This window comes from Manacus vitellinus, unplaced genomic scaffold, assembly GCF_001715985.3.
Source record: "Manacus vitellinus isolate BGI_N305 unplaced genomic scaffold, ASM171598v3 scaffold_39_pilon, whole genome shotgun sequence".
Taxonomy (NCBI): Eukaryota; Metazoa; Chordata; class Aves; order Passeriformes; family Pipridae; genus Manacus; species Manacus vitellinus.
This window is the reverse complement of record NW_021940534.1, coordinates 7,309,705-7,318,290: the sequence shown is the minus strand read 5'-3', so window position 1 is coordinate 7,318,290 and position 8,586 is coordinate 7,309,705. Positions and strand designations below refer to the sequence as shown.

General features: G+C 46.9%; 1 long non-coding RNA gene across 2 annotated transcripts in view; it reads right to left on the bottom strand.

Annotated features, from left to right (window-relative positions):
• Positions 1-210: 210 nt before the first annotated feature.
• The window catches only part of LOC108640613, a 31,855-nt gene continuing 23,479 nt past the window's right edge, over positions 211-8,586 (bottom strand). Inside the window, exon 7 of one of the 2 annotated variants that reach the window (XR_003915992.1) lies at positions 211-547. This is a non-coding gene — a long non-coding RNA (uncharacterized LOC108640613). Of the gene's footprint in view, positions 548-570; positions 800-8,586 lie in introns of those variants that run through there. The other variant, XR_003915991.1, reaches the window with a different exon arrangement.

Here is an 8,586-nt window from a genome sequence, read left to right as displayed (position 1 = left end):
CATCTGCAGTGGCCAGAGGGGATGCATACCCTGCTCTGCCTGGGAAACACCTCCCCGTGTGCTTCAATTTGTCTCACAGGCTGCTGCTTTTGAAACACCTGACCTGGTTTTATGGGGATGGATACAGTCACACACAAACATCAATGTCTGGAAAGTGTCTCAGAGAGTCAGGGACAGACTTTAATGAAATGCATTAAAAAAAAAAAAAAAGAAAATGAAAGAAGAAGAGCTGGCATCAAAGCGAGCAACAGAGGACCCAGAGACTGATGGATTTCACACTCGGTTGATTGTTGCAATTAATTACATAGAAGGAGCTGTGACATTGTATGTACCAAACCGCTCCCCCCTCACAGCTGGAAGCTCAACAGTTAGTGAGGCCACAGGAATCAGATGTTGCAGAGAATCCAGTTGCACCATATATTTCCACATCTTGCTCAAGCTCCCCAGGTGAATGTCTGGGTTTGGTTTCTGCGGTACCATGCCATGTGCCCAAATTCGTCAGGACGGGCGTGTTTGTGCCTGCTACCAGCCTGCTGGGTTTGCCTCCCTGTGGGGGAAGCAGGGAGGAAGCAGAGAAATTGTCGGTTTTGCATTTCACAACCACCCGCATAATCCAGGTTGCTGCGCACATCCCGTGGCTCAGCCTCTCAGGCCCAGTGTGATGGGAAGCGGGAGGGAGTGTTTATACAGCCTGCTGGCTGCTCTGCAGTCACTATAGCAACCCCAAGGGTCAGTTTATAGTAGGAGAGGAAGTTCACTTTTGGGGAGTTCAGCTTTCCAACACCAGCATCAAGCATGGCTGAAAAACAAAAGGCCAGGCGGTTGGAGGAAACACATTTAAAAGAGCTTCCTATGTGCAAAACCACCCAAGCTTTCTCAGTCACCAGGAGATGCTGCATTCCTTTCCTCTCCGTCAAAGGCATGCTGCCATCCGGCTGATGCCTCTACCAGAGGGGTACCTCCCTTCTCCTGCAGATGTCTGTGCGCGTTTGAGAGCAGGGCAGCTGTAGATGAGTGCAATGTTGTGTCCCACTTTTGGAAACATCACTGTGATGACAGCCCCAAGCTGAAAGCCACAGAACCAATGTCCAGAGTGCACTTGATGCACGCTCTGGCATGTGCAAAAGGCTGTTTGCAGATCTTTACAATGCCTCCTGTGTCAGGAAGAAATAACAGGCACTGTTCTTTCTGGTCTGGAGGTAAACCAGCAAATGCTCATGCATTTAAACTTGGAGTTTTTTGAATTTACCATGCTGAGACTTCGTCTGCATCTGTGCTGCCAGTGGTATCCTGATTAAATCTGAAATAAATGACAAATGTCTCTGAGGTAATGCCTAGGGAAACACCCTTTTCCCAAACACTGCCGTCTCCCCCCGACTGCTCTTCTCAACCGGTGTGGCTCCTTGGCCTATTGTATCTCACTGCCAAAATGGCCTGAATACTGCCCAAAAGCTGAAAGTGCATCTGTCAGCCATTCTTATAACTGTGGGACAGTGTCAGAGTGCAATCAGCCTGAGGAATTGTGTTTTCTCGGGAAAAGAGGTAATAAATACAGCATCCCTTCAGCTACAAGGGAAAACAGCCTGCAGCCTGAAGTCATTCTCTCCCCACCAGTTTCCATCACTGGATCTGAAGCAGCAGAAAGGAAAGAGCTCATTGGAGCATGGGGAGCAGGGGACTACCTAGAAAGAAGGTCCACTCTTATCTGAAGAAGTCCAACACTAGATGGGAGAACAGGCCACAAACTTGTTGAGCTCCCCAGCTGAGCTCACTGCTATGCATCACACTCCAGGGTTTCAGAGCAGGGTTTCAGCTTAACTACCCTGCATTCTATTCCTGTGTGGTGGATATAAGGTTATAAAGGGATCCCTGCATTCAGGAGCTGCGGGAGAAAGGGCCCTGAGGAGACCTGTGTTTGGTCAAGGACATTGGGACATGCAATGGGTACTCTCGTGCCTGGCCTTGGCTGCAGTGGGGAACATAGAGAGAAGGAAGCTCAGTGAATCCCAGGGAGGTGAATTGACTGCACATCCCTAGGCCTATCTTCCCTTATAAAATGCTAAGTATCTTTCCAATATAAAGCTCTTTCTTCTGCCCATGAAGGTCTGTCCATCAGTGCTTAACTGTTGGCTGGCTGAGAGGCAAGCAAGGTAATAGAATGCTGTGCTGGAGCCTGCTGTGCAGGCAGAGCTTGAGGGAGCTAACACGGGTGTTTCCCAAAGAATCAAGTTCAACAAAGAGGCAGCAAGCCATTGCCCAGGGGAAGAGAGAGGCATAAAGAGAGGATATGGGGACGAGAGACTGCAAGAGAAGATTGGGAATTGTGATACATTATGCCAGAGAAAATAAGTAGAAGACACAGCATCATAGAGAAACACAGGTTCCAAGGCGGGCAGAGGGGAGAGTTACACGATGAGGTACTGTGCAGGAGAAAGAAGGACCACATGAATGGAAAGGAATGACCCATATCTGAGGCCTCTGAAAACAAAGTGATAAAAAGGAGAGGAAAGATGATGAAAACTGTGGATGCTGCAAGAGAGGAGTGGCAATGAAGGCTACAGAGATGACAAAGGTGGCTGTGTGAGGTGAAGGAATTCACTGGCTACAGAAGGATGTCAGATCCACTTGAGAAACAAATGTATTGAAGATGCAATTCATCTCATTCAAAAACAGATGTCAGACACATCGTATATCTACTTGTCTCTAAAAAATGGGAGCTATGGTAATGAATCCAGAAGAAGATATCCGCCCCATGCAGGTCAGATTTCAGTGAAAGAACCCTTTATGCCTAATAACCCTCTACACTTGGGTGGCAAGTGGAAGGGCAGAGCTTTGGGATGAGGGGTGTGTGTCTGTGTGTGTATGTGTGTGTGTGTTTGAGGGTGATCTCCTGGGAGATTTTCCCCAGGCCTGGGTGTTACCCAAAGAAATATGAGTAGGTTTCAGTGCTGCTTCACTGCTGAACTCCTCAGCAGGGAGGATTTTCCCAAGGAAACTCCACAAGTGGGTTTCACTTTTGCTGGCAACACCCATCTCCCACATTTAACCCCACAGGCTTCGAAGAGGGGATGCTTATAGGGCCAGCAAGCACTCGTCCAGGAGCGATGAGTGAGCCTCAGGACAAACTGCAAGAGCGGGTGGAACAGCCTATGGGCTGGCATGGACCCTCACCCCGCCAGTGGCTATGGTACAGCAAGGATGCCCACAGTATTAGGCACTGACTCTTTGTGGCCATGGCAAGTGGGCTTCTGTGTCTCTCAAACAGGCTGCAGTTCAGACCCTTTTGCCATTGCCCTCTCCTTCCTGCTCTGCATGGGAATGAGTCAAAGCAGCTCCTGGTGTCTCAGGGTCACCCGAGTCTCACGCAGCCTGCTGCTAGCCCTGGTTACAGGACAGACCTGCTTGATCTCCTTATGGTGATTAACAACGGCCCTTCAGATGGTTTAATGTCATGCGGAGTCTTGCTACACGCTCAGCTTCTGTCCTAGGTCAGTGAGATGTGCTTCCCACTCCTTTTTCCATGTCAGTGACCAAAGAGGGCTCAGCCCTCTGCCCTGGGCTCCATCCTGCAGCACCCCCAGCTCCCTACATCTGCCTCACCGCACAGCCCACACACAGTGCCCAGGGATGCTGCAATATCAGCTGAACTGGGCCACCTGGTATGAAAAAAGCATGAGGGCACCCAGGTGACTGAGACACCAGCAACACACACAACGATGGCTCAAAACCTTGGCATGGCTCTTTGGAAATATTACTTGTGGGCAGGGGTGACAGGGAGGTGGAAGAAGTGTTGTCAGCATTCTTCTATTCATTCTATATGAAGAAAAATACCTTAAAACAATGTGGTTGGGATTGGCAGCAGTTGTAAGGCACTTGCCGTAGAGGCAGAGGTTTGTGTGAAACCCCAAGATGGGCAGGAATTTAATCCAGCTCCCCAGATGCTGCATAAAGGTGTAAAAATGCGAGCTTTGGTACTGGCTCACCATCTGCTTAGAGATACATGTAACAACACAGTAAATACCATTGCATGTATTTTCAGATTTATTGGTCAGATAAGTGGTAAGGATGGTATAAAAAAGGCCTTCTTAGAAACAAGTAAGCTTAAAAAGAGATTTGTTCATCTTTGTTGCTATCACTACTTTGTATGGAAATAATGCCTATGTTAATTAGGCTGTAAGTGGTCATCACAGAGAGTAAAAACAATGAAGGACAAAATAACAGGAAGCATGTTACTTAACATTACAAATGTTTCTATATCCTCACCTTTGCTTAGATATTGCCACTGCACCTACCTCAATGGAAGTTCATTGCAAGAGAAAGAAGAGATTAGAGAGAGAGAGGAAAAAATGTATTGAAAGAAATTGAAAAGTCAAGTGGAAAAGTCTTGACTTTTCATAGACTCCTCTGACTTGTTAGAAAAGATTTATCCCCTTCAATCCTAGAGGAAGTAAAACCTCCAGTTTCACAGAAGAGGCTGGAGAACTATTTCTGTTTGCCCATTCTTATCACTTCTGCCCCAGGGACAACCTCACCATCTTAAACTGATTTTCTCACCTTGAAGTGTTAACCCAACCCAAGGCACACCTCTTGCCACCAACTTCAAATCACAGGGAGACAAAAAAGACATTTCATTTTTCCCACAGCACTGTGCCTCTTCACTCTCCACTGAAGACAAAAACCATGGGAGATTATTTCTGTCTTCTGTGAGATGCTGCTCTCTGGGGGGACAAGGAAGCCAACTTTCCAGAAACATCTCAGTGTACCCAGTCTGAGCTAGCTTTCAGAAAGGGGATTTGGCATCAGCAACACACCTGAATGAGGGGTCAGACCTTCTGAAAGGCTACGAGGCCAGTCACCAGCATCTTGGTGAGAGCTGACATAGATGAATCCTTGTGAAAGTGCAGCATCCCTAGCTTGTTCAGCTTACTCTAAAAGAAAGGTAAAGCCTCAAAATGAGTCATGTTTGAGATGCAGGAGTCCAGACAATGCTTCCTTTTGATGACAAGAACTGGAACTTTGTTTTTTTGCTTAACACACTGCCAAGAGAAATGGAGTCATGGACCAGGAGAGAAATTTATCTGTATTGAAGCATTACCTACACTAAGAACTGTAATCATTCCTGCTAGTTTTTGTTTTATATTGAAAAAATGTCCTGCACAAAAAAAGTTTCCTTACACAATATGTTGAGTAGATCCTACACTTTCAAAATGCACTTCTCTGGCTTTAGCCAAATCCTGAGAGATTTTTTGTTCATCTTATGGTTGAAGCACTCCAGAGCAGAGGAGATGCTTCAACTTTTGCTTCTTTTTGCAGCTTTCTTATGACTGTTCTCTTTACGCTTGGCTTAGCCTGGCTCCCAAATACCTGGAACCACTTCCCTTTCTGTTTGGGGACAGTTCCACTTTCTCACTCTCATCTGCTGGCACACTGTGGGTGTACTGAGGTTTCCAACTCTCTAAAGAAAAGAAATTTAAAGATCATAAGATGTCCCTGTGGAAACTGGGCCACTTTTCAAGCATGAGAGGATGTCAATATTCATATGAGGCAGGGAAGCCCCTACTAAAAGAGAAAAATCCACTACGTTTTTGTTCTTTCTTCTTGAAGGTGTCCCTTTAACAGCACTCAACAGCTGTTAAATGGGATAATCGCCTCCTATCCTCATGTCACTAATTCAAATGCTAATGACTCAGTGCATGAGAGGTTACTCAGCCATCCGGCACCCCAGGTATGCTTTGCACAAGGAGGATGCTGAAGGGATTAAGCTCCCTTCTGGGATTCTAGAAACATTAGAAAGAAATGCTTCCAGATGAATTGGAGAGGAGATGATGTCCAAGACAGTATATTTGGGTTGTGTCAAGGTTTTTGTACTGGGGCAGCTACAGAGGTGGCTTCTGTGAGATGCTGACAGAAGTTTCCCCCATGACCCATGGAGCCAATGCCAGCCGACTCCAGGACAGACCAGCCACTGGCCAAGGCCAAGCCCATTGGTGATGGTGGTAGTGCCTCTGAGTGTTTAAGAAGAAAAAGTTGCCACACAAGAGAAATTACAGCCTAAGACAAGAACAAGAATATGTAAGAGAAACAGCCCTGCAGACACCAAGGCCAGTGAATAAGGAGGGGGAAGAGATCCTCCAGGTGCTGGAGCAGAGATTCCCCTGCAGCCTGTGGTAGGACCATGGTGAGGGCAGGCTGCTCCCTTGCAGCCCATGGATCTCCACAGTGGAGCATATATTCACAGTGGAGGACCCCACACTGGAGCTGGTGGATGCCCAAAGGAGACTGTGACCCTGTGGGAAGGCCATGCTGGAGCAGGCTTCTGGAAGGACCTGTGGCTTGTGGAGAGAGGAGTCCACACTGGAGCAGGTTTGCTGACAGGACTTGTGACCCCGCAGGGGACCCACACTGGAGTAGCCTGTTCCTGAAGGACTGCATCCTGTGGAAGGGATCTACAATGGGGCAGTTCTTGAAGAACTGCAGCCTGTGGGAAGGACTCAACTTGCAAAATTCATGGAGGACTGTCTCCCATGGGAGGGATCCCTGGCTGAAGAAGGGGAAGAGTGTGAGGAGTCCTCTCTCTGAGGAGAAAGGAGTGGCAGAGACAATGAGAGATGAACTGACCGCACCATCCCCCTACACCACTGTGAGGAGGAGGTAGATAATTTGGGAGTGAAGCTGAGCTCAGGAAAAGAAGGGAGGGGGAGGGGAAGGAGGGAAGGGTTTTCAAGATTTGGTTTTATTTCTTATTATCATACTCTGATTTGATTGATAATAAATTGAACTCATTTCCTCAAGTTGAGTCTTGTTTGCCCATGACTGTAACTGGTGAGTGATCTCTCCCTGCCTCTATCTCAATCCAGGAACCTTTCATTATATTTCCTCTCTCTCCCCTGTCCAGCTGAGGAGGGGAGTGATAAAGTACCTTTGGTGTGGACCTGGCATTAAGCCACGGTCAACCCACCATAGACAGGAAAACCAGACAGGGACAAGGCCAGCAGGAAGGATTTGCATGTTTTGATGCCTCAGAGGGTCTCCATCCCAACACTGAAAGTCTGTGCACCCAGCCCAGCTTCTGTGCCAGCCAATTCAGTCAGGGTTCAGTTTGATCTTAAATAAGTACTACTTGTATGGTGGTAGTGCTCAGCAAGTGCAAGCAAAGCTCATCATTTTGCTGTCATAGCTAAACCACTATCCCAGAAGTGCAGTGTTGGTTACCAGCACAAAAACGGACGTACCTCTTCCTAAAGGCTGTGTCACTACCACAACTCAGCTCCTGGCCAGGTGATACCAGCCTCAGTGACCCTCTAGTCATGCAATGCATAGTGCCAAGCTGTTTGCCCTGTGAGGCAAACCCTCTGGTGCTCCTTGCCTGTGTGACAGGAAAGAGGCTGCAAAAGGCAGCAGCAAAACCTTAAAAATCAACACCACTTTTACAGAGCAGAGCTTGCAACAAGGTTCATGTTTGTGTGCGTGTGTGTGTGTGTGTGTACACATGTGTGTGTACAAAAGGCAGTTCAGTGCTTTAAATTATATTTCACACGTGCAATTCTGTAAAAATCTCCCAGTTTCTACAATAGTATGCAGCCTATTTTACATGGAAATAACCACAGATTGTATAGTCACATTGTTGAAGAGGTTACACCATTACCCCTCAGTGACATCTACACAAAAGCAGAGCTGGAGTTAAGCCTAAAACTCTTCTGTTATGAAACCACTGATAATACACGACCCATGAGAGGTGGACCATAAGTCTCTGTCCTTTCCCTGCATGGAGACCAGACAACACCATTGTGGTGATGCCAAAGGAAAGGAACAGTGATGACTTCGGTTTCTACTGCAGGCACTGGTGGATGTGCCTTACCCATCCCTTCTGTTCTTCAAGGAGGGTATCCAGCACATTCAGACTGGCTTTATAATGATGCACATGCACTTATTTCATGTGTGCACAACATGAGACAGAGCCTGCCCCTCTTCTTTTCCAATCCTCCCTGAACTCAAGGGATCTGCCCATGCAGATCTTACTCAGTAGCCAGTTAGTACCCTCAGATCCATGAAATTCATGGGAAAAGGACAAACCGGGGAGAGTGATCATGACTCCACACAGAGGAAGGCAAGAGCAGGAGTTCAATCTGTATTGGAGAGTCTGCATGACAACTGCACTAGTTGAGGGGCACCTGTCTGGGCTGCTCCCAGGACCTCCAGTTGTGCATTTACCCATCCCCAGCCGTTTGTTGCCTGGAGGACAGCTGCCCACAGCAACAAAGAAATGTCAGTACTTTGCACTAGAAAACTTGCCTGCCAAATGGGAGAAAGAATGTTCTGAACCATGTGGCAGACACCAGAAAATCACTCCTGTGTGGTGCGAGGAGGGAAAAGGATAAAAAGAAAAAAAAAAGAAAAACAGAAAAAAGGGAAGGGAAGGGGAAGGGAAGGGGAGGGAAATTAAGAGAAAAAAAAAGGAAAGAAAAGGAAAGAAAAGAAAAGAAGAAAAGAAAAGAAAAGAAAAGAAAAGAAAAGAAAAGAAAAGAAAAGAAAAGAAAAGAAAAGAAAAGAAAAGAAAAGAAAAGAAAAGAAAAGAAAGAAAGAAAG